The following is a 25,681-nucleotide window of genomic DNA, read 5'->3' on the forward strand; positions in this document are numbered from 1 at the left end:
TTTTATTTCTCTGCAAGAGTTATATTAAGAGAATGAGAACTGTAGGTAGTTATGTGACTTCTTCCCTCCCCCCCCCCCAAAAAAAGTTGTGTTTCATAACATTCAAATCCCTATTCCTGTCCAAAGTGGTAACAAGGAGTCCGCAAAAACAACCTCCCACATGTGTTTAACTGTGGGGAATTTCCCTATCCTTCATTTAACCCTGGAGCTAGGAAAGGTATCCACGCTCTCTTCACTGGGGAACTCAAAGCAGTTTACACCTTTCTCAGTTTATTTATTTATTCAATTTATTCCCTGCCACTTCCGAAACTCTCCTTTGAGGCAAGGTGGACTGAGGATGACTGCCCCAAGCTCACCTGGTAAACTTCCAGGGCGGGATCAGGATTTGAACATGGGTAATGATTTCTGAGTTTCTACAAGGCTCAGCATAACATGAGTGACACTTACCTGTCTAAAGGAAGCTGAGGAGAGAAGTCAAAGCTTCTCCCCACAGGTGAGGGATATGCACAATTCTTTCTGGGCTCCCACAGCCAGCCCAAAATTTTGGACTTCTGCTTGAACATATGAGCAAGTAGAATTGAGGACTACACTAGTTTAAAATCAGTATTTTATGGATAAGAGCATCTTGTGGCGCAGAGTGGTAAGGCAACAGTCATGCAGTCTGAAAGCTCTGACCATGAGGCCGGGAGTTCGATCCCAGCAGCCGGCTCAGGGTTGACTCAGCCTTCCATCCTTCTGAGGTTGGTAAAATGAGGACCCAGCTTGCTGGGAGGTAAACTAATGACTGGGGAAGGCACTGGCAACCCACCCGTATCGAGTCTGCCATGAAAATGCTAGAGGGTGTCACCCCAAGGGTCACAAGATAAAGTAGCTGTCATTTACCCAATAGTTATCCAGCTAAATGAAAGCATATTGTGATTAGAAACAGTTGTTCAGACCACACATTTCACTGAATGTGGTTTATTAGTCTGCTCTTTTGGAAATATGAGGGCCATTGATGGAGTTCTGAAATGTAGCCCAAAATTGGTGATTCAGTAGGAAGTCTTTTCAGTTGGCTCTCAAGCCTTTATAGTAAAGGAAAACCATCTGGGCAAAAGGAATTTGCCTGTTTTATCATGTATTTGCTGCATACCACTCTATATGTCTAGAGAGCCAGTTTGATGGAGTGGTTAGGAGTGCTGACTTCTAATCTGGCATGCCGGGTTCGATTCTGCGCTCCCCCACATGCAACCAGCTGGGTGACCTTGGGCTCGCCATGGCATTGATAAAACTGTTCTGACCGAGCAGTGATATCAGGGCTCTCTCAGCCTCACCAATGGGAACGCGACTGTAAGCCGCTTTGAGCCTCCTTCCGGTAGGGAAAAGCGGCATATAAGAACCAACTCTTCTTCTTCTTCTTCTTCTTCTTCTATGTATGAATATTAAAATGCATGCTTCTATTTTCAGGTAAAATAGTATAAATATGTACCGTTTCACATAGTGCATAAGTAATGGGAAGATCATGCAACATATTTATATTCAATGTGATCATTGTGGTAAGATGGCACTGCCCTACACAAAATTACTACCACATTTCTTAGAGAAAGGTAAATAATTTGTTGGATGTATTCGGAGCTGGACGAGTTCAACTTAATTCGATTATTCCATGTAGATTTTCTTGGCATGATTCCAAGTGGGTCTGGAAGCCTGACAGCACACTACACCACCCTTACCACCTGAAATTGTGACACCTGAGTCAACTCTAAAGGTACAGAAATACGGTCTCTTTATTACAGAGCTTGCGAGGTAGAAGACAGAAATGTGGTTTACCTTTCCTCAAATGTTTATATTTACTGTTAATGCAGGCTCAATAAGGCCTAGGTAAGGCTGAAAAGGATCTTGGAGAAGGGGCTCAACATATTACTAGCACTTACCTGGGAGGGCTGAATGATCATATACAAGCTAGTTTTATATTTGTCACTCGGGCGTAATCAGTTAAATTGGTTTGTGTGTGTGTCTTGACAGTGTGATAATGTATAAATAAAGCATTAAACAGAAAAGTCAGTGGGGAAGAACTTTTATGATTAAATGGTTTGATTTAGCAAAAACTGCCCTTGCTTTTAAGTGACTCTCTCTCTGTGTAGATACAATCTGCTCTGGGTTGATATACAAGAGCTGCCGTTCGAACTGGGGGGGGGGGGGTTGTCCCACTGAGGGGCAATTAAAGGCAAAAGCAATCAAGTTGGAGACAGGTATCACTAACGCCTAATCCCAAAATAACCTGCTAGGCATAAAAGCATCACTATGGGATGTGTTCAAGTGCCTCAGATGCATTACAATATGTGCACAGACACAAGTGGCCTGGGAATTGACCACTGTCCCTGTTGTGTAAATATTAAGCAACTGGGAGGATCTGATCAGTATACAAATGGAAAACTTACTTGGGCAAAACACTGAAGTCTTCCTTCCTAAACCTAATATTTGTTTGGGCTGCATCTAGATGGAGATTGGCCCTCTGACCCCAGTTCTTCAAATACGTATATATTAATTCCATTCAAATAGGTCACTAGGTTACACAGTGAGTAGTGCTAGAGGAAAAGTATACAAAGCAGCAGAAACTGTCCCTTTGCAAGAAGCATCTTTACTTTCAAAACCTGAGACCTGACTACAGATGATATCTTCTGCACAACCTTGTTGAAGATGTGAATCAAAATGTTAATGTTTCTCTTGTGTAATAAGAGAGCAGCCACAAACCTTAGTTCTGGGTGAGTATTCATGAACCTTGCTACTGGCTTTTGTGGCTTTTTTCTCCCACTCATGGATCCAACTCAGAACATCCTCCTGATTTTGTCTCCAAAATTCAAGAGGTCCGTCAATTTTATATTATTTGACTATGAACAGAATTATCTTCTATGGGTTCTTTTCTAGTGCTGTGTGAACTGAGTATCATATGAGTTAATTTGTTATATAAAGCAAGCTCCTTTGTCCTATTTGAAACTCCTTTCTAAAGTTAATCCCTAAACAATATGCTTGACACAGCATGCAGAAGAAATCCTCTGTATGCTGCTTGCAAATACATGCCATTTTATAATAATAGTGTGTTCAAGATATTAAAAACAGCACCAAAATATAACGGAGTCCTTAGTTTTTAAAGAACTGAATGAAATGTACAGGGGGAGAGGATTCCAAAATAATTTGTATGGAGAATTGTGTGATGGCATGCAAAATCCATTTTAATTTTTAAATCCAATATAATGATGAAAAGTGCATACTTCGAAGAAGAGAAAATATTACAGTGGAATTATTTAACTTCAGTCTAACACCTGCATTTCCTTGAAGGCAAGGGCCTTCACTACATTGTAAAAAGGAAAAGCATGATTTAAACTGTATTTTATTTAACTCCACAACATGTTCTTAGAGTTTGCACAGATTCCTTATGAAATTTACAAACAAATTAGGCAAATACTTCACTTGTCTTTGGATGTGCATAATATCCGTGAACAGAATATAATTTTTAAAAAACATACAAAGATTATTTAAAATGACAATGCTATTTGAAGTACAATTTTTACATCATATACAGTGACAAACATGCTATAAGGAAATAACTGAATCTCAGAATACGCTTGTAAACATAGTAAGATTAGCACAAATACACCCAGGAATACTTTTAAAGAAGACAAGTGGACTTTTTGATAAGAGCAAACCTCTTATCACCATATCTTTACTTCATATATTCCCATTGGAAGAAATGGAATTCCAAAGTAAGGTTGCAACATTAAGACATTACACTGGAGGTTAATCAGTATTTACGAACTTTCTGCAAGTAGCTACCTAGCTAAGCCAAAAGATATCATTCTGGTTTTGTGATAATGGCAAGTTGTTTGAATAATGGATGTCCTAAAACATTCAATATGCATTCTAAACATGAAACAATATCTGCGTTATTTGTGGAACAGGTTCATATTTATATTTTACTGTGCTATACTGTGAACTTGAGGTTAGTCTTAATCGAGTGAGAGAGATGAATATAATGCTATTAATATACCAACCATTTTAAAATGATACCATAATTGTTCAAGGTCTGTTTTTCATCTTTTTCATCTCCTAGAGTGCTGTACTGATGAGTAGAGAAGAGTGACTATCATATTGCACTGGTGATTTTCCAGAGCTTCCAGACAGGATCACTTTGTTCTTCATTGTTTTTTCCCGGCTTAGAGAAACCCAAAACTCCTGTGAAGCTGATCCAAAGCCTTCTTGATAAGGTTTTTTTGAATGCTTCCTGATGATGACTTATAGTACACCTGCATAGATTACAACTGTGAAGCTATCAAATTTTGTCATTTGGCCTCTTCCACTTGGCTCCTCTTCCCAGCGGTGGACACAAACTGTGTTTTGGGGGGGAACAGTAAACCAATAGTTATAATGAGATAGTCAACATTCTTTATGTGTGCATAAACAACTCTGTTTTAATAGAGTTGGAGAAAAGTTCTGAGATAGGTTAATTCAACTTCGTTCAAGTTCTTAATTACTTGCAGGTGATGTTTGGGAGGTCAGAAACTGGTTCAAATTGTCCTTGAACTCCTGCCATATTGTCATACCATTAATCCCTCTATCTCATTGGCACCTATCTCATTTTGACTGGCAGTCACTATTAGAGAAACACCTTTTCTAACAGCCCCCCCATCTCAGGATTCCCACATCTGTTGTGTGATTACAAGAAATTGTAAGATGAGGAAGTACAACTACATTACTCAACGAAAATAGATGTCCCTATCACCACTCTTTATGAACCGGTCTGTGTTGCACAATGTGTACCATTCTGAAGAGCAAAATTTCACTACAGAAAACAATTATGTAGTCATCTGGCGAGTTGTTTGCTGAGGAACTCTAGAAGTTTTACTAGTAATAGACAGACTGGCTTGTTTTAATTGATTTGGATGAGGTAAACAGGACACATTTGCCCAGTACCCTTCACTTTGTTTAGGATCTGTTAAATTATTATCCAAATAGCAATTTGCTGCTTGTAGGTGCTTAGTGGAGTCTGTAAGTCTGTCTGTGCTCAGCTGACTTCTTAAGGAACTAATACTTGTGCAAACATGCAAGCTGCAGGATGTCTAAGAGCTTTTACTATGTAGCCAAGTGGGATTTTGAGTTGGATGCAAGGTTGGGAAGTATTTAAAGTCCTTTGTCAATATCTGTTGAATCTAATGTTTTGCCCAATCCATCCATGCATCTGTTTCCTATCTTTAAAAATAGAATACTGCATCCTTAAGAAGTCAATACTTGGCAAATTATATATGGTTTTCTTGAATTATTGATCACCTACATACTGCACTGCAAATAACAGCTTATTTAAAGGGGAAATAAAGCCAAGAGGTAACTGTGAACCATGTTCCAACAAAGTATATAAAGAATGTGGATGGTTATTGTGTACCTTAGCCTTTCGCTTAGGTGTCCATTGGCCTATTTGTTAATTCACCACAAAATGGGTTGGATCCAGCCAATTTTTCTGAAGTGAAATAAAATGACTTCTCAAGATAGCTATGCTGGAGGTCATGGGGCTGCATATAAAAAAAAAATCTAGCAGGGGAGCGCTGCAGAAGGGAAGAAAATTGGGAAAGATTGAACCAAAAAGCTGGGTGGATCCAACACAATACATCAGATACTGGTTTGATATCATATGCTTGCAAAGTGCCGGTGTTTATGGTTCAAGGTGCTTGGGGTGTGGCTGATGCTCCTATCTCACCAATTGATGCAAATAAGAGGGGTCCCTGCTAAAGGCGGTGGGGCCTACTCACAGATTATTGCCATGGCATGGCCATGCCCCTTTTATACCTCTTAACTTATCTGCAAGCAACTTTGTCCTCATGCTCCAAGAGTACAATTCAAAACACTTTATGAATCTGCTGAGGCAGTAAAAAGTCTAGAGGGAAAAGCATCTGTTCTTTTTGTAAACTAATCTCAAAATTAGGCCAGTGCAGTGAATACATTAGAGAGTTTAGCTGTTTTTTGTTGTTTATCTTAAATATTTATGCTCCAAAGTAGATGTCTGCATTTTGATTAAAGGATCCACAGGCCTTATTATGCTAGTTTAAAAATTATTCAGAGCTTCAATAAAGCATGAATTCTATTCCCTTTTAAAAAGTTGGCAGTTGGGTGAATGTTTACATAACCACTATTTCCAACTAGTTAGCCAAAAATATGTATAACAGTTATACATTACAAACTCCATTGACTAAAGCACTTAGCATAGTGTAACTGAAGTTGGGACTGCACTTGAGTCTTCTCAAAGGTCATGTGGTGATGGCTACTGTGTTCTGGAATAAAAAGTAATGAATGTACTCAATGAGTTGGATCCAACCAGCTTTTCCATTGGTGGGAAAGAAGTCCCCTATGACCACCAAAAAAGCTATCATGGGACATGCATAGACATAAACCCCATTGAGATGTGAACTATAATAAGGAGGGGAGTTGGTTGGATCCAACCAACTACAGGGAGATGTTCTCTTGGTGGGAATAGTTGTACTTCATCCTAAGCACAGGAACAGCAACTAAAATGTGCATTACAGCAGTCAGTGGGCCAGCCTCTAGGAGACAGTAGTAGTACCTCATTGGGCCAATATAGAATCCTGCGGCTCAGTTTCTTAGTAAATTATGTACAAACAAGGTTGGAATTTGACCTCATCTCTTCACTTGCTTGATATGCAAAGGGTTCCCCCACAGTTATGCTCTAACTACTATCTGTAAGGTGGGTTATGGCTAAGAGTGCAAATATTTCCTTTCATTGATGTTTTGTTATGGTATCTTGTTACAAAGTCTTTCCCAATGGCACTAACTACAAAATAGCTTTTAGTCTCACAAATGGACCTTCTGTAAGTGGAAAACACAACCCACCTTAAGTGCATAGTTATCACTCAGGCTCTGCAATATTAACTTAAATGCATTGTATTTCAAGACACATTAGCAAAATAGATTGGCTGCAGAATCATGGAACAGGAATGGCTGGGGGGAGGGGACATGATTGGATCCACAGTCTAAATTCCTTTTGCAGCAAAGGGCTCAACAAGTCTCCCTCCCAAATTCCTATATGTTGTGTGAGCTGATGGGATTGCTTTTTATCACTGAACTGCCCATTAAATCTTCTACCTGTTGAAATCAGCACACAGGTATAGGCATTGGTATGAGGAACTTGTTTGAGCATCAGTTCTTAAAAAGATTTCTAATGCATTTCTTTGCAACCCTAACAGCACCATAACAGATTGGAAACTTGAAAAATGTCCGGGGGGTGGGCCGGGGATATGCTTAGCTTGTAGTGTATGGATAAACTTTGAAGTTACATGAAAGGTACTGTGCTTTTTGCAGATTTCAAGTATTTTTCTGGAATGACTCTTTTGGACATAATGAATTCCTCTGCACTCTGAACCACTTGAAGAAACAGCTTGGCATTATAATTTTCTCCCTTCTCAATTGTGACACTCAGCCCCAAATGTTCTATATTATACTTCCCTCTTGCTTTTACAAACCAGCAAGTATAAACTGGTACTTGGCATCAAAAATATTTATAAGAGGTCTGGAGAAAGTATACTTGGTTCAAGAGGCCATTTTCTTCCAGTTTCTACACCTTCACTCAGTATTTTTATTTTACTCTTGTGCTTAGAGAAAAAAGTAAGTTGTTATCAGTCTTAAAAGGTTTTCACCCCTGATTGGCCTTACCAGAATGATTTGGGATTCTAGCCTCTGTCATTTTTAATCTATTGCACTGAACTACCTGTGGGTAAGCCATTATCCTGATGTAGGTCCAGAGATGCAGAGCTATTAATGGCATGTTTTATTCATCGGCAGAATGGCATGCTTCTCTGAAAGGGAGTTTTGACATCCTTTTGATTCTGAGTATATTTACATGTTCTGTCTGCACTCCTCTGTATTTGCACTTCAGAACTTCCCATGAATTAAGACCCCCTGATTTGGTTAAAAGTATCATTTCTGTTTGAGACTGGGATACAATGTAAAATCAAAGAGGTCCAACTCTCACATTGCAACAGTCTGCTGGGGGCTATGTTGAAGAGTTAGCACCTGCGCTCAAGCCACAATAAATAAGAAACAATATCTAAGGATGCCAACCTCCAGGTGAGATCTGGGAATCCCCGAGAATTAGAGCTCATCTCAAGACTACAGAGATTAGTTCCCCCTGGAGAAGGGCGGTATATAAATATATAATAAATAAATAAATGCTCTGGCAGGGAGACTGTATGGCACTGTATCCTACTGAGGTCTCAGTCCTCTGCAGGCTCCATCCCCAAATCTCTATGAGCTTCCCAACCTGGAGCTGGCAACCCTACCCCTTCATCCCTTACTGGTGGCTAAGGGGAGCCTGACATCCCTAAATATGGCTGCCATATGACCCCCTCCTCCCCCCACTCCTACCATTGCCATTGGCTGGATCCAGCTAGTTTTTCTGCTGAAGGAAAAGGGAGAGTTCCTCTTAGCAAAGGGGGTAGTGTGTCAATATGTCACAGATAAATAAAAGTCCAGTAATGCATGTTCATAGTCTTAAATGTGCCATAGGACTTCTGTTTTGTTTTGAGATCCTCTTTGACCCTAGCCCTCCACAAAAAGGCCATACTACAGATGGGACCCGCATGCCCAGAAGCCAAGTGGAGGGTGAGGGCTGCAGTTAACAGGATAATTTGGCAAGATGGATAGAAAAAGCCACCTGGATCCAACCTGTAGATGCTCTTCCAGAATTTGCAGCAAAAGGACATTTGATTTCTTTTACCTATTGCAAAAATCAGACCACGCAACCTTTTCCAGTAAGATATAGAGTTATTCTTTTTCCTTTTTCAAATATAAAATCCTGAGCAGGCTGTCCCCCCTGGTTGTAGCTGGGAAGTTCCATGTGGAATTAAATCTTTAAAGAGCAGGCATTTACTGAAGCAGGGTTGTCAAAGAGTGATTGATCCTGCCCCTATGTCTGGAATGGCCGCACCTGCATAAAGCAGAGGAAGCTTTCCCCTTTGTGTTATTTCTATGCTAGGAAAAGCTTTACCTGCCCTTAGTTGGTGTGTCTGACTGCAGATAAAGATCCAGAAGCAGGCCAGCCCAAGACAGTGACAACCAACCGCAATCACAGTCCAAGCACAATTTTCCTGGACCTGGTAGAGACCAATAGACTTCTTGAAATGGCACAAATCATATCATGTTAACGGTCAGGCTCCTCTTTATAGTTGCCAACATCCAGGTGGGTCCTGGGGATTGCCCGGAGAATAACAGCCATCTCCAGTCTACAGAGATCAAGTCTCCTGGATAAAATGACTCTTTTGGAAAGCGTGTCTACAGCATCATGCTACTGCTGAGATCCCTCCCTTCCCCTTCCCAGCTCGCCTCTCCTGATGTCCATTTCCAAATTTCAAAAAAAATCCCCAACCTAGAGCTTGCAACCTTACTCCTCACCACCTCATTTTCCCTGTCCAAAATGAGCACAGGGCCTTTCTGTTGGGGCCAGGAGAGTGCAATGAAGAATATGGCTTCAGCATGGCATAGAAGTCTACTGGATAGCAATACAATGCATTTTAAGAAGAGAACAGTTATTGGGGAACTGCCTTTTGCAGCTCGCTGTGTTCCTCCCATTGCTCTTTGGATGGAGGTCACTGGACCACTGGAAACAACATGGGGTTCCTGGGGGACCAGTTCTGTGAGGTGAAAGGTGATGTCACCACAAAGCTAACATAAGCACTAAGCCATAGAATCATAAGCATTGCCCATCTTGACCTATGGTGATGCTTCTATTTGAGGGACTTGCATTCTAGAATATTTAAAAATGGAGGAGGCAGGAGAAAACTCTGCCTTTGTAGCTCAATTGTACTTTACTAGCCACAATGTCAAACTTGCCCTGCATTCTGTGAAATAATCAACAGAGAAGCCCAGCACTAGTCATTCACTTGGAAGAGTGCCCTGGAGTTCATGTAAAACAAGTACTTTTATTGTGCTGTTTCCCTCTCTAGTTCTCTCCCCACCCCCACTCTATTTTCAGACCGAATAAAAACACAACGAAAAGGCACCCAAAGGAAATTGTATGTGGCTTGTGGTTGGTAAAGTGCCCCCCTAAGCTTGTCTGGAAGTGCAAGTATAATTTGCTATTGTGTATATTTTGGAGAACTGACTCCATCGGCCACACACTGTTCCTAAGCGACCCAAGAGGGGTAGCCTCTTACAGTCTCATCATCCTTCTGGCGCCTGACTTTATTACTCCACCCTTATGAATGACCCTTGCCTAATTTTAACTCTAGCTCTATAGAATTTCGGATACCTCAGGGAAAGGGCACTCTGGAATGCAGGGGCATGCATCTCCTGTGGGAACAGTGCTGCCGGTGGAGTTTTCTTCTCAAGGACAGGTTAGCTGGAAGGCAAGAGGGAAAACAGGGAATAAGAAATGCCTCGACATTGATACATTTAATTTTCTCACTATGATTTTCATACTATGAAGTCCAAAATCCATACAGTTGCAGTAGCTTCCATTAATAGTGGTCCTTGTTTTATAAAAAAATCCCTATACAACTCAGGACCTTTTCCCTGGGCATAGTCAAATGGAAATACTCTTAAATCTAACTGGAGTTAAAAATGCTTATGATTGGCTGGATCAATTCTCCTTTTGATTTTTAGTGCAAGAAATGCTCCCAACCTCTTCCAGGGATATGATGCTTGATGTCTGTTAATAGTTCCATCTTAGACTTTGTAAACTGCCTAATGATTGCATTGTGAACTGTAGCTAAATTACAGAATCTATGAATGTGTCATGACAGTGCTTGAAAACAAGACAAAATACTGTCATACCTTGCCAAAGCATAATTTTCAGACATCACTGCCACCAGAGTTGGGCAAAAGTAATGCACTATTTAACTAAAATCCCCCCCCCCCAATTTAATACTGGCCAATCATACAGGATTGTTGTTTAAAAGGCAAAAATATTTGGATAGTCATGCACATCCACTGTGGGGGGGGGGGGAAGTCAAAAGAAACATCAATAAGAACTGTTTTATAAGGAAGCAATGTAAAAATCACAAGGTACCCAATGAGTCACAAAATGAGATCTTCTTTGGTCCCAATATCAACCTACTGTTGTTCTAGGGGGTTTGTGAGATAGTGAATGTAAAGCCTTTAGTATTTATGAAGTTCTAAGATGGGAATCAGAGAGCAGTTCTGCAGCCAGGGTGATATATCTGGCCTTGGTTCAAATTCCCTTTCAGCTGTGGTGCTTATTGCCTGGCCTTGGTAAGCCTCTGCCCCTCAGTCTAAGCACCCTCACAAGGCAATCAAGAAATTAACCTCCTTCTTTGTGTTCCTAGAAGAAGGCTAGGACAGAAATACCACACAATCAAAAAACGATAGCAAGCGTCAGCCCCCCAAAGTCTCTGAATCCACTGTCAGGAGGATGATCACTTTGTATGATCCAGAATGGCTGTTCTGGAGTCTCCTAGCCCTGTACACAGCATAGGCTGATCTGGGTATGATCATGATCCTGGTCACGCTCAGGACTTGAGAACAGACCCTACAAAAGCATTAGAAAAAGGTCTCTTTCTCACCTTTACACGACTGAGGCCCAGATTTGCCAGAAAGTTCTCTTAAGACCACTTTGCAAATGACAGAAGGGATCTTTTCTTGGGGATAATTCAGCCCCACTCCAGTCCCTTAGTTGCTTTATCTAACTAAGCCAAAGAAAATGTCCCCTGCCAGTCCCTGACCCTTGGGCAACTCTCTCTTTGCTTAAATCTGCAAGCTATTTGCCCTGGGGTTATATCATGGAGGTTAATGATATTTCTGCAGAATAAGTGTTCAGGGGTCACAAAAGTTGGTGTCTGTGGGAGGGGAGAAACTGGAGCAAATATCTCATTCGTCCTCAGTATTGCATTGAAGCTGGCTCTCCTTTCAGTTTTTGAGTGCACGTCTTAAAGCAATACAAATCTGGACTAGGGTCTTTCTAAGGGGGCAGAAGGAAATGAAGCATGAAGGGAAGCACCAGATATTCTCTCTCATCAAAGAAATGTTGAAAACCATTGCAGGAAGCAATGCAAGCACATGTTAGACAAAGGTTACAGGTGCATTCCAGTGGGAAATAGTAAAATGGTTGCATCACACGTGCAGAAGGATGGCTTATAAAAAATAGTGGTAGGCATGCAGCCCCCTTACTGTGTAGCCTTTGTTCCCCTTACACATTCCCATGTACTTCTGTGTCTACACCACTGGGAGAGGTCTCATCGACGGATTTACTTTCATTGGGTGGCTACAGCACTTAGAAGTAAAACTAGCTTCGTTTTAATTTCATTTGCCACTAAGACCCAGTGGAGACCGGCCTAATCAAATGTGGCATTTAAGGACAAGCTATTATCCGGCACACAAACCCGGGGGACCGCTGCCGGCGATAGGGCCATTCACTCTCACTGTCCTCCCTACGAGCAGCAAACGAAATGTTCTGCCTCTGGGTTTCCAGTGGTGGACTGCTGTGGCATCTCTGGACGAATCATACTCCAGAATATGACGGATCATACATTAAAAAAAAATAACCTACAGGTACCACCTCAATCCTCTTTCTCTCTTTCTCACACCCCCCCTCCCGCCCCCAGAGCCCGGGCTGCAGGTGGAAGTCCCACCAGAGCCCGGGAGGGACCGTGTTCCCAGCTGCCTTCCTACCTGGCCTCTGTCCGTTGCCCAGCAGCGCTCCAGCCATGATCAGAAAGCAGGTCCACACGAGCAGCTGGAGCCTCATGTTGCCGCCCAAGAGACCGGTGGCAGCGAACGCGAGTTCGTCCCGCCAGGTGCCTGCCGTGCCTCGCCGGGGCTCTGCTCACATCCTCGGGAGGCGCAGCCGGAGCAAACGAGAGCTGCTGCTGCTGCCGCCTGCGCCCAGCAAGGTTAACGCGCGCATCAGGCAAGGTGACTGCCGCCTCGGCACCGGGGCCACCGCCCCTCCCTCCCTCCCCCCTCCGGCTGCCCTCGTCTCTTCGGTCACTCCCCCTTAGTTTCCATACGCAAACAACGGGGAGTGGGGGAGCCCATGTAAACAGCAGCCTCTGTCAATGTCTCTGAAGCCTGGAGCCGGGAGGGGGAACAATCGTCCAACTTCCCTTTCGATTCATTCCCGGCAGGGCTTCCTATGCAAAGCGAGCCGGAGCCTTCTTTCTCCTCCCATTTGCAACTGTGGATGCCTTGCTGCGTGGTTTTTTTTTCCTTTTGCCGGGCCGGATTGGTCTCATGTGCGAAGGGAAAAGGAAGAAGAAGGGGCAGGAAGTGTCCCCTTTGTCCCGCTCTGAAAGGGGCCGCTTAAGAGCACTGTGGGCTCTTCTCCCCACTGCCCCCCAAACCTTTGTCCTTTAGCAACTAGCTGCAAAGTGGCGTCTATTCAAAGTGAAAATATCAGTTGTCGAACAGAATGGGCATCTTCTCCCAGCTTCAAGGACAGCGCCAAAATATCTGTCAATAACTTTTTGAGACTGATATAATAGGTATTGGCCAGGGGCCTGATTCCACCCCCCCCCCGAACTCCACCCCAGGTCTTGCTGGAAACTGAGAAGATGTGGGCAGTATAGCTAATAGGTGCATATATATATATCTGATGCTGAAGGAATCTGTTCTTCTCCTCTGCCATCTATATAAGGTGACCAGATTTTAACATTGGTAAAGTGGGACACCATTGACCGGGGTGGTGGTGGGGGAGTTCTTGATTGAAAATTTGGTCTATATGGAGCAACAAAAAGTTTCATAGAATGCACAGGATGCAAAAATAGTATTGTAATATATATTTTTAAATTTCAGCATGAGTACAATTTGCCAGGTACCCCCAGATGTCCCTCCAAAATTGGGACAATCTGGTCACCTTACATCTACACCACTTTCAGTCTGCTTTCACTTTTATTTATTTATTAGATGTTTATACCAGTGTTCACGTGGGTTTTGTCCTTCCCCCTGTTATCTTGGCAAGTTGTCCACCTTAAAAAATAACGTCAAAAGATGGATTGTGCAGTAATGTGACAAAAAATCATGAAGCAATGTTATTTCCAAAAATTTAAACTGATTATTGAAAGTGTGAAACTGCTCTGAAGGGAGGTAGGATTGCAGTGTTAAAACTACTGGGCAATCTATGTTATGCCCAGCAGAACCTTTCCCCCCTGAGGGTGGCTGTAGAAAAGACAAGGTAACAATACTGAGCCTGGGGTATTCCAAAGATGGCTGTAGCATCCTCTTTTTTTAAAAAGCCTTTTATTCCATCTCTCCCTTTTCTACCTCCCCTTTGGCAGAGAATCTCAAATGACCCCTGTGCTGCAAATATTTGCCAAGTGTGTCAATCATTTCAAGGGCAGTGGCTGTGTTTCAACTAGGAATAAGGGCCACACAATGAACAATTCAAATATTATGCTCCCATAAAGGCCCCTGGATGGGATGTTTTTATAGCACAGAAGATTTCCAGCAACTGAGATGAAAACTTATGCGGTTTATTATTTTTAAAAAATAGACAAATACATTCAGATTTTTACTGTTTTGTAGACTAGGCTGTCTTCTGTCCCTTGCTTCTTAAAAATCTTACAGAATTTCTGCCTGAGTGAAGGAAATGAAAAGAGGCGACCTCCTTTAGTAGTCTGAAGGCGGTTCTCTGCCCATAAGCTTGCCGAGTTACTGGCCCTCTATTCCTGTGTTAGCCATGAAATATCTCTCTCACGGTCACATTGGATCAGACCTTCCGTCTGTATTGCTCCTGATAGCCGTCAATACTGGCTGTTGCAAGAATCTTTGAGGGGGTGGGTAATTGTCCTTGACCATGCAGAAGCTAATACAAATACGAGCAATTAGCCAAACCGAAATGAGTAGAGCAGTGTGCAGGATCTCTTCAGAAAGCAAAGGACATCGTGCTGTATCATAAACTCAGATTGTTAGCTACATTTGATGTGGTGTCTGCCGGCCATAGCCTCTCAAGTGGAGATAGATCCCAGCTACTGTGTAATTTTACAGGTTTAATTGAGTAAATAATTGCTTTTAGGAAGCAAATTGCTGACCTGGATGTATATGAAACATTCAATACCTACATTTGTTAAATTCTTAACAAAATGTTTGCCATTAAAGCCAAAAAAGGGACCACCATTCTGCTTCCCACAGAGGCCCTATGGATATCCCTGGAAAGACACAAAGATGATCACCCTGCACCCTCCTCTGTTTTATGTCTCCAGTACTAGGTGATTAGAGGTATTCTCCATCGGAATATGGATGCCTGGGCAGTCCCTGGAATTAGAGTTCATCTCCAGACCACAGAGAAAACGTCACCTGGAGAACATGAATGCTTTGGTGGGTGGATTCCATGGAGGTCCTTTCACCCAGGCTCCATCATCAAATCACCATGTGTTTTGCTGCCTGCATCGGGCAATCCTACCCTCATCCTCTGCCAGTGGCCCGAGGGATCTGGCAATCCCAGGAGTTATTTAGCCAAATTGCTATTGTAAAGTCTGTCCTCCATAATTGCATGAAAAGCCATTGATGCCAGTGGCTACTCCCACAGTGGGTAACAGAAACCTCTGAAAGTTAATTCCACAACTGTGAACCTGCACAGTCCTTAATGGTGCACTATAAAAGTGGCAACCATGTAGATGTTGCTGCAATCTTTGCAAAAGCTTCAAAGCAAACCAGGTTTGGGAAATACTGCGGGGGGGGGGGGGGAGAATCAAACTTAGATCAAATCATTTGTGCTGGACATGGCCTTACATATTCACAATCCCCCCCCCCCAAAATGGAAAAAAAGCAGTTTGGCAATGCTTATATTAGGGAAACATAGGAAACAGAACATGTGTGCTTATGGGTAGGATTGCCAACCCACAAGTGAGACCTGGAGGTGTCCTAGAATTCCAACTGGTCTCCAGATGACAGAGGTCTGTCCCCTAGAGAAAATGGCTGCTTTATAGGGTGGGCTTTACAACATTATATCTTGCTGAGTTCCAACCCCTCCCCAAAGCCCACCTTCTCCAGGGCTTCACACATAAAAATCTCCAGGAATTTCCCAATGTGGAGCTGGCAAATCTACGTATGGAGTGAGTGAAAATGGCACCAGCCCCCTTGCACACCCCTGCCATATGGTAAGCTATAGAAAATACTATAGGAAAATAGCTAACTCCAAGGGTGGTTTTGTGGTTGTTCATTTATTTGTATATATAAAATTAACACTGACACACTCTATCTCTAACACTCAACCTCCAAACTGGATATACAGCTTATTTTTCTAACTGAGGGGTGGGGAACTGGGGGCCAACTGGGAGGAAAAGGCTAATTATGGATTTGTAAACATGAGGGGCCTGGGCATTTGCTTACAGATAGCTTCATATGATGGGCATGTCGACTTGCTTTGTCCTCATGTTAAAAAAAAACACATGACATCCTGTAATAACAACAAGATGACTGAGTGAGGACAAAAGAGGACATTTCCAAAATAATTCCCTTCTGGTTGCTGCCTGAAATTGGGAACAAACAGGTTGGAAACAAACAGAAGACTTGCAAATGACACCGAAATGTTTGTGTATTGCTGCAAATTATTAAAAAGCAGCCACGGTCAAATAAAAGTTTGCATGTCTAGCTAGATATAATCACTACCTATTAAGATCAGGTCAAAATATCTGCATTAGTCATTGTCCCCATTTTAATTTTAAAAATCAACTTTCCCTCTCAATTACCACCCAGCCTCATTTTACATATCAATCTGGGTTTTATTGGAAGCGCTCTGGTAGCTTCCTTTATTGAGCCTTGCCTTCTGTGAAAGGTGAAAAGCATTTTGGCTCCTGGCTCCTTGGACCTACTGCTGAGTCTATTTGCTTCATTTGTTTCTTTCTCTGCTTTGAGTAAGTCAGGCCTCTGAAGACCTCTGCAACAGGTGAAAAAAACAAAGGCAGCTGACTGTCCTAAAACCTTTTGTTCTGCAGTTTGGATGGAGAAATCCTATAAATAACTCATTGATTTGTTTATATATATAATGTTTTTTCTTCTCCCTAGTGTGGGCCCAAAATGGCTTACAACATGATTCTCCTTGCTCGCAACTAGGATCTTCAGAGGCTGTGCTTGAGTGACCAGCCCAAGAATACCAAGGAAGTCTCCTTGGCAGGGTAGCAACTCAAATCTGGGTCTCCTGTACCTTAGGTTTGTCTGCAGAGTTTCCATATGCAAAGAGAAACAATCTTTTTATAGAAAGAGGAGAGGAGAGAGTCCGAATTAACTGTTCTGGAGGCAAGCAGGGAGGAAGTATGCTCAAAGGAGCAGGAGGTCTCCGAATGAGTCTATCAGGGCATAGGAAGAGATTATTCGGAAAATATCAGGAAGTTCCTAATATAACTATGCCGAATATACATTTCCGCCAATGCCCCTGGAGATATTTGAATCATGCACACTGAATATTAGGGTTGTCAGGTCCATTTGTGCTGCTGGTAGGACACTGAAGGGGCACTTTCTGGGAGCTTTGGATATGTTGACATCACCCGGAAGTGACATTGGCACATCAGAGACCTTGACCGTTTACACACTGGAGGATTCATGCCGAGCTGCAGGCTGGAGTTTTAGTCATGGCAGGTTGCCCCACCTCTTCCTGCATCCACACAGGGGAGCTTTTGGCCTGGTGCGCCTCATCCACCCCTGATTTGTGCTCCTGCACAGGAGCTGGGGCAGTGAAGTTCCTAGTGTGTAAACAGTCCTTGAGGAGGGGAACACCCTGGCTTTTGAGCAAAACTCTGTAGAATTTGCTTCAAAACATAGAGCTTTGCCCAAAATCCAGTGTCAGCCTCCTAACAACCCCAGCATGCTGACACGATTGCTGGGTGATGTCAACATGTTGTCTTAAAAAGGAACCCAGTTGAATACAAATGGAAGTGAAGAACTGTTTTGAGCTACAGCTGCAGGGGAATTGAGTGTGTTTATTTATTTATGAGAGTTCTATGCTGCCTCATCAGAGTGTTGCTTGAGATGGCTTACAATTAAAATAGAATTAAAATATAAAACAACTAGCCAAGGAAGCAAGACCATGGTAGTGAACACGATAAAACCACTCAAACAATAAACCTCAGGTCAGAAGCAGACCATTTAAAGGCTGGACAGATGTTTGTATGTTATATGCCACTTGCATCTAATGGCAACACTGAATTAATAATCCCCCAGATGTTCTGTCATTAACAACTTTGCTCAGGTCTTGCAAACTGCAGGCTGTGGTTTCATTTATTTCATGTCGGGTCTTCTACTTTTCCTAGCCTTATCATCTTTTCTAGTAGGTGCCAGGTGAGCCTTGGATGAGGGAGTTCCAAAAACAAGGTGCCAGTGCAGAAAATTCTGTCTCCGGTCAGCACCCGCCTTTCTTCTGAAGGTGGGGCACAGAGCTTGAAAGGCAGGTCTTAATTGGCAGGCTGGTGGTATGGGAAAAGCAGTCCTTCAGGTACCCTGGCCACAAGTCATTCGGGTCCTAAAAGGTAAGAATTGGCCCTTTGAATGAAACTGATGGTTAACCAATGTAGAGCTTTCAATGCAGGGGTGATAAAGTCTCAGTAGGACAATAGTCTGCCTGCTAGGACAATAATTTCTGGACCATTTTCAAAGGGAGCCCAGCACAAAACACATTACAGTGGAAAACAACAAACGTCCAGTAGTACCTTAAAGACCTACCTGACTCAGCTTCAAGGAGAACTAGCATTTATTGTCATTGACATATTGGTGAGTTGTTGTTGTTAGGTGCGAAGTCGTGTCCGACCCATCGTGACCCCATGGACAATGATCCTCCAGGCCTTCCTGTCCTCTACCATTCCCTGAGTCCATTTAAGTTTGCACCTACTGCTTCAGTTACTCCATCCAGCCACCTCATTCTCTGTCGTCCCCTTCTTCTTTTGCCCTCAATCACTCCCAGCATTAGGCTCTTCTCCAGGGAGTCCTTCCTTCTCATGAGGTGGCCAAAGTGTTGGTGAGACCTCACTCCAAATCCCTGAAAGACTTCTCCCAGTGGATTCAAATTGTGCCTGTCATTGTCCCTAGTGGGACTTAAAGCATTGTTAGTCTTTAGGGCACTATTGTATTCTTGCTCTTTTCTATTGCCACAAACATGGTTGCCATTGTGGCCAAATACAGAAGGTAATGGTCCCTCTTTAGGTGTTAAATTAACATATCAAGATAGTAATCACTGGCTTGAATGAATTGCTGGATTACCATCAGATTCCTATATTGGTTTGTCTTTCTCCTTTTTCTGCACTTGATGCCAGAAGTGGCTCATTTCTGCCACTAGGGGCACAAGTGAACACAAGGGCATCCCTATGCTGCAGGATTGATCAGGCCCTCATAGTTTTTAGAAATCTTTTCTGTTAGGCAATAAAATGGTGGTGGTTGGGGAGGGTTGGAACTTCCATGGGCTAAAATGCCATAGGATTCACCTTCCAGATTATTTTTACCCAATCAACTGATCTCTTTTGCCTAGAAATCAGTTGAAATTCCAGGAGATTACCAGCCACCACCTGGAAGCTGGCCACACTAATTTGGGGAGGGCAGAATATGAATGAATGAATGAATGAATGAATGAATGAATGAATGAATGAATTCAAACACTCATGTAAAAATGTGCCCTGGATGTGTGTGCCAAATGCCACTTCTGTATCTCAGTGTTCGATGTAGTTATCTAATTAAAGACAAATAATCTCCCAAGCCTGGAATTCTGAGTTAAGACAAAGGTCACGTTTCCCCTAGCCAACAAAATGTGTGGGCCCTGTATTCAAGACTGTCTGTGTGCAATTACTTTTGCTGCCTGGTTTCACCATTTTTTTCAACCTAGCTTACCACTAAGTGCCCAGTTTCCCATACTCTAATGTTTTCGTAGATGAAAGACATGCTTCATGCAAAACATTTTCCAGAATCCCAAATGATGATAGAAAAGTGTGATAAATTAATGTATCATAATGAAGACAGAAAAGACCCACTGTGTCCTGTTTTGCAATTCATACTGGAAGGGCTGGTAAGATTGGCCTAGTCTGCCAATGCAGATGCAATTCAAATTTAAAACTACATTGAGATAGAGGTGAGAGGAGAATGAAGTGGAAGCAACAGGGGGGTTTCTGGAATGAAAAACCCATTGCAAAGAGGCCTTTGTGTGATACCCTGTTATGGAAATACATATATTTTTGGCACTGCGTTTTAGCTGAAGCAGCTCTTATGCCCACGAGGCTTTCCAGCTGGCACTCATTTCTAGTACAACCAAAGACAATTATCCTGGCAAAATCTGAGCTGAGAAAATGTTGTAAATGCTTATGTCCTCTTCCAAATCTCACCACGTCTGATTATTTTTTTTAAACGTTATTTTCCCACAACCATGAGCAAGGATAGGATGTTGTGGTTTTCCAGTGGGAGGCCAGCAGGTGGTTGCTCAGGGAGGTACAGCTTCTTCTGTGACTTCTGCTGTTGTTGTCCAATTCACACATCCCGTCGGAAACCCAACCACATGGAGGCTGTTTCTCATGGCCAGAAATTTATGTAAGTAGCTCCCACACAATTTCACAAGGGAACACAATAGTTGCTACATAGTTGTATGCAGAGAAGAAGAAATACACTCAGGTTGCACGAAGAGCTTCTTCACATGATTAATGTATTTACTTGTTTGTTTACTTCCTTGATTTTTGCCCCATTTTTCTCCCTGGTGGGGAAGGAGTCAAGGCAGCTTGCATCGTTTTTGTTTCCATTTTATCCTCACAACAGCCCTGTGCAGTAGGTTAGGCTGAGAGTGTGTGACTGGTTCAAGGTCACCCAGCAAGCTTCCATGGCAGATTGGGAATTGCAGCCTGGGTCCCTTAGATCCCAGTCTGATACTTAAACCCAGCCTTTCTCAACTTTTTTACTATTAAGAACCCCCTGAAACATTCTCCAGGCTCTGAAAACCCCCAGAAGTGGCGCAATCATGCAGAATATATTTGGGAATCATAGCATTGTACATGCCCACCCAGGACCCCTCCCATTCCCACCCCCTCCAGGCCCATCATTGGTCATATCACCCAATAAAGGTTTAATAAATTAAAAGGTATATATAAAATTAATTAATTCCCACTCATTGGGGAAACTCTTCCAGAGCTGCCACGAAACCCCAGGGTTTCATGAAATCCTGGTTGAGAAAGCCTGCTCTAACCACTATATCACACTGAAGAGACCTGCATTTCAGGTAGACATTCACAAAAATTCAGCATATACATGTGCGGGTCTTTATATTACTATACTTTGTTTCTTTTGGTAGTTCAGAGCTTTTTGTAATAACAGTATCACAAGGCTATTGTTATTTTTAATCTATGTAATTCTGGAGGATAAGCAATATATCACTCCTTCCCTTCAGTGGTGTGACTGATAGGGACAGAAGGCAGTAAAACAAAATCTTTAAAAAATGCCTTCACTAGAACCTGAGTTCTGCAGTGTCATCCTACAGCAGAAATATATATTTTGGACAGAAATTGCTTGGAGAACCTCAAAGAGTGGCTTCAGGGCACGGAAGCCTAATTAGAACAAAGCTGTGTAACATATAGAGTGCAAATACTAATCAGAGTCCCATCTTTCTTTCCACTGAAGTCAATGCAGGGACAATCTTTGCCGATGGGTGGCCACAGCCATGTCCTCAGCTATCCAAGAGAAGGGGGGAAAGGAGATGGCTCCTGCCATCTCTTTCATCTGCTCTATGTAGGGTCTGCCTGCCCCCTTATATGGATTAAAATATAAAGTATAAGGTATATAAAATATAAGAATTAGGTAGTGGGTTGAAGACTTTGTTTGTATCCTTTAAAAAAAAACAATTCAGAAATAAGTTTACTGAGGAAGTAAAATACAAAAATGAGGTTTTATACCTAGGAACTCATTCTGAATAAAGCTTTTTGCCGTTGCCAGCTTGGAAATTTCTTTGTTTATGCCTCCTTACAGTGACAGCACCACATGACTGTCCCATCAGGGGCTTAGTCAGTGGACTTCCTGTCGGTGGCTGTTCATGCCTGCCCTGTCTGTGAAACTGATTCTGGTTCCTTGGGTTGGAAAATACCTGGAGATTTGAAGGGTGGACCCTGAGGGGGGGGGTGTTGGGAAGGGGAGGAACTTCAATGGGGTATAAGGCCATAGAATCGACCTTCTAACTTGGTCATTTTCTCCAGGGGAACTGATGTCTGTTGTCTGTTTTAATCTCAGGAGATCTCCAGCCATCACCTGGCAGTTGGCAGCATTACTAGGTCTAACCTGGACTTTTGCCCTGGGTTTTCAAGACTAAGGCCTGTTGCCCCAGATCTAAATGGGTGCATATTACTAGGGAAGGATAGTAAAAGGTTATAAAAACAATTAAATTGTTCTAGTTACTGTGTTCATGGAGAAATGTGTCATAGTGTAGAAGAATAGTATCACTTTGTAAAAAGTTGTGGCAAAAGTTTTAAAGCTCAAGACTGGCTTTGGGATTGCTAAGTGTGTAGCCTTTTCTCCTGAGCATGGTTCATCATGGTACAGTGCAGAAAGCATTCCCTTAAGGCATTCCTTGGATAGTGGTCATTGTTCTTTCAGTTAAAATATAGCACAAGGTAAATACAGTTGGCTATTAAGCAAGGGGGTCGCACATTGTTATGGGAATCTATCATATCCAGAAGTGGTGTCACAGGATATTCTAGGATTGTCAGAATCTCTATGGTTGGGGTGAGTCAGTGGTGTGTCCTCAATCTATATGTGTCCTGATCACAAATGTCTCAGTGTTTCATCACCAGCCAGCCAAGGTAGAAGCATTTTATTCTAATAGAAAACTGCTGGGAGTGACAACATGACCTCCATAGTGACTCAAGCAGTCCTTGGCTTTGTAGTTAAACAGCAGCACAATTATGCTAATGTCTGAAAATATATGTAGCTATTTTCTTCTCATAGTGCTTAAAAAAAAAGAAAGTCTGGACAATCTATTTCATTCTTGTTGGCCATGGAGAGCTGCTGATATAAAATGAGGATGAAATATTTCCAAATTATTGTCGTTGCACATGAGCGATCTCATGATTTGCACTCCCATTTGAGTATCTGATGGTGGCCACATGACACAATAATTAACGCTGTATTTTTAAATAGAATCCTTTGGCTTTATTGCTAATGCAGGCTTCCATGGATTGGAGCCCACGTTTCTCACTCAGGTGTAGTCAAACTGCGGCCCTCCAGATGTCCATGGACTATAATTCCCACGGGGCTCATGGGAATTATAGTCCATCGACATCTGGAGGGCCGCAGTTTGACTACCCCTGGGTACTAATGCACAGAAGCATGTGTTACCACAAACCTCTTAGCCTGTAAAGTGCTACAAAACTTCACTTTGTGTTTGCTGTAATAAATTAACACAGTTGCATCTCTGGAAGTTATCACCTTAGAGGTTAAGATCCATAAAGGTGAGGGAGCTGTTCCTGTTCATTTTAAAAACATGATCCAAAACACAGTAGAGATTAGCGTGCAGGCCTTGTGAACTCAAATCATGCTGCTCAAGGTTATTCAAGCCAATATTAACAGAAAACTGTTGGTTATACATTAATGAATCTTCTGATATCAGCTATGTAAGCAGCCAGCAACTGAGCTGAGTTATACTGAGGTGCTAATTTAGCATCCTCATATAGCATGGCACAGAATTTGCCATTCAGTCCTAGAGGCGATAAGGCAATAAAAGCTCTTTCACTTTTATAATTTGTTAAAAGAAAATATACTTCTGCCCAATATACTTCGCAGAAGTAACCAAGTCACCAAGCTGGCTGTATGAGGAATTAAACCCGGCTTGCCAGATTTGAGTTCAACATTCTTAACCACGGCACAAAGGAAAGTCAAGCAGCAGACAAACAAGGCTATAAACTGTCATGAGTAAAAAGCTGGTTAATGTTGGAATATACAAATTCATGGCATATATCTTGCAGACAAGTTTCCAGAGTGCTGCAACATTGTGATCATTTGAAGATTTGCATCTTGGATAGTTTTTAATCTCTTAAAGATGCATCGTGACCTTAAGTACACTGTCTATGCTGTGCATACTCTGCTAAAAATGGGAATTCTGAGTCTTGCAAAATTCTGTGTACTGGAACATGTTTGTTTGGGGAGAGAAAGAGTTATGAAGGGTGCTGAATTCTGTGATGGGACATATCATTACCTGAATGTGATGGCTAATGTGAGGTAACCTGGATTGGTTTTGATAAAATTAGATGCTATTTTGCCTTTACTTGTGTCGATTAAAATACTTGTGATGGGCAAGGTAGCATGACTGATAAAGCAAATGCCAATCTAAGAGTGCATAGTTTGAGTTTATGAGCTAACTTCAATTTTGGTTGATTTCAGCTATCATGTAAAAGGTCACTGTTGGCAAAGCAGGATGTGGTTAAGTGGGTAAGGGGACATGATGTCTGGGACTGTCTAGAACAGTGGTTCCCAACGTTTTTCAAGCTACCGCCTCCTTGGCTCTCATGCTACATTCCTAGTGCCTCCCCCCATACAAACACACACCTCTTTCCATGCAATACTGCAAATTCAAAACACATTATATTGCTTACACTTCTTTCTTAGTTGTTGCTCAGTGGCCATATTTTTGTCTGGGGAAAAAAAAGATCTTTGTAAAAGATTTGTAAAAGCCACTTTGGGTACTCATTGGGGTGAAAGACAGAGGGGGGGGGAAGAAAGAGAGAAAGACAGAGACAGAGAGACAGACACGCAAGCAGTGGAAAATCCCATGAGCAGGAGCAAGCAGGAGAAGTCTGATTCAGCCTCTGAAAGATGGAGACGTTTTGGGAAGGGTTGCCAACCCTGGGGGTTAAGAAATTCCAGGAGTTCTAGGGTGGAAGGACAGAATCTGAGGAGGGAAGGAGCTCAGCAGGAATATGATCCCATCTAGCCCGCCTTCTGAAACTGTCATTTTCTTCAGGAAACTAAGTAGAGTTGGGACTGGTCAGCACTGGGATGGGAAACCACCAGGGAAGTCCAGAATCACTACTACCAGAAGCAGGGAATAGCAAGCCACCTTGAAATGTCTCTCACTATGAAAATGCAGCCACAGAAGGAAGACTCAGACTGCTGCCCCCCTACTACCTCAAAATTCCTCACTACCCCTTGCCCCTTGGATCCTTCCAACACCCTCAGTGGGAGACATACTGCTGACTTTGGGAACCTAGTCTAGAACAATGCATGGGAACACAGCTGAATAAGTGAAACTGTTGATATCAGAAGATGTAGGAAGATAAGGGAATTATTTCTGCAAAGCCATAATTTTTGATATGTCTACCAAGTTTGTTTTTGCTTAATCTATAGAAAAAACATGCCACATAAGGGCGAATATATATTTTTCCTTGCCATTTAACCAAGTGTGCTTATATAGATAAGAAAGTATGCAGTAATTGACAGACATAATGTTATTGTTAGTGCCTTACTAATGGAATTCTTATGTTGTTGCTACCGAAATCCCCTTTATTGCAATAAAGTTCTGTCTACTTCTGGAATCTCCCTATTTTGTCCTTCAATGGATGTTGACACTCCAGATGAAGAAGCCCATTTGGGTAACAATTGTGTTTGCAATTCACTAATTCCATCTCTTTTTCCCATTCATTGCACTGGGTCCCATGGATTTGTTTTCTCTTGCAGCAGTACCATCAAGCCCTGCAAAGTGCTTCCCCCTGACAGTTTCTGCACAGAGGAGAGAGTCATTATCATT

The 25,681-nt window shown here is 42.3% G+C and overlaps 1 long non-coding RNA gene across 1 annotated transcript; it reads right to left on the bottom strand.

Annotated features, from left to right (window-relative positions):
- Positions 1–3,354: 3,354 nt before the first annotated feature.
- Positions 3,355–12,562, bottom strand: LOC143818982 (uncharacterized). The gene is made up of 3 exons (XR_013224714.1): positions 11,562–12,562; positions 10,289–10,378; positions 3,355–4,367 (listed from the first exon to the last, which is right to left on the bottom strand). It is a non-coding gene; the product is annotated as an uncharacterized LOC143818982 (long non-coding RNA).
- Between the last annotated feature and the right edge of the window lie 13,119 nt (positions 12,563–25,681).

Source organism: Paroedura picta, chromosome 10 (assembly GCF_049243985.1).
Source record: "Paroedura picta isolate Pp20150507F chromosome 10, Ppicta_v3.0, whole genome shotgun sequence".
Classification (NCBI taxonomy): Eukaryota; Metazoa; Chordata; class Lepidosauria; order Squamata; family Gekkonidae; genus Paroedura; species Paroedura picta.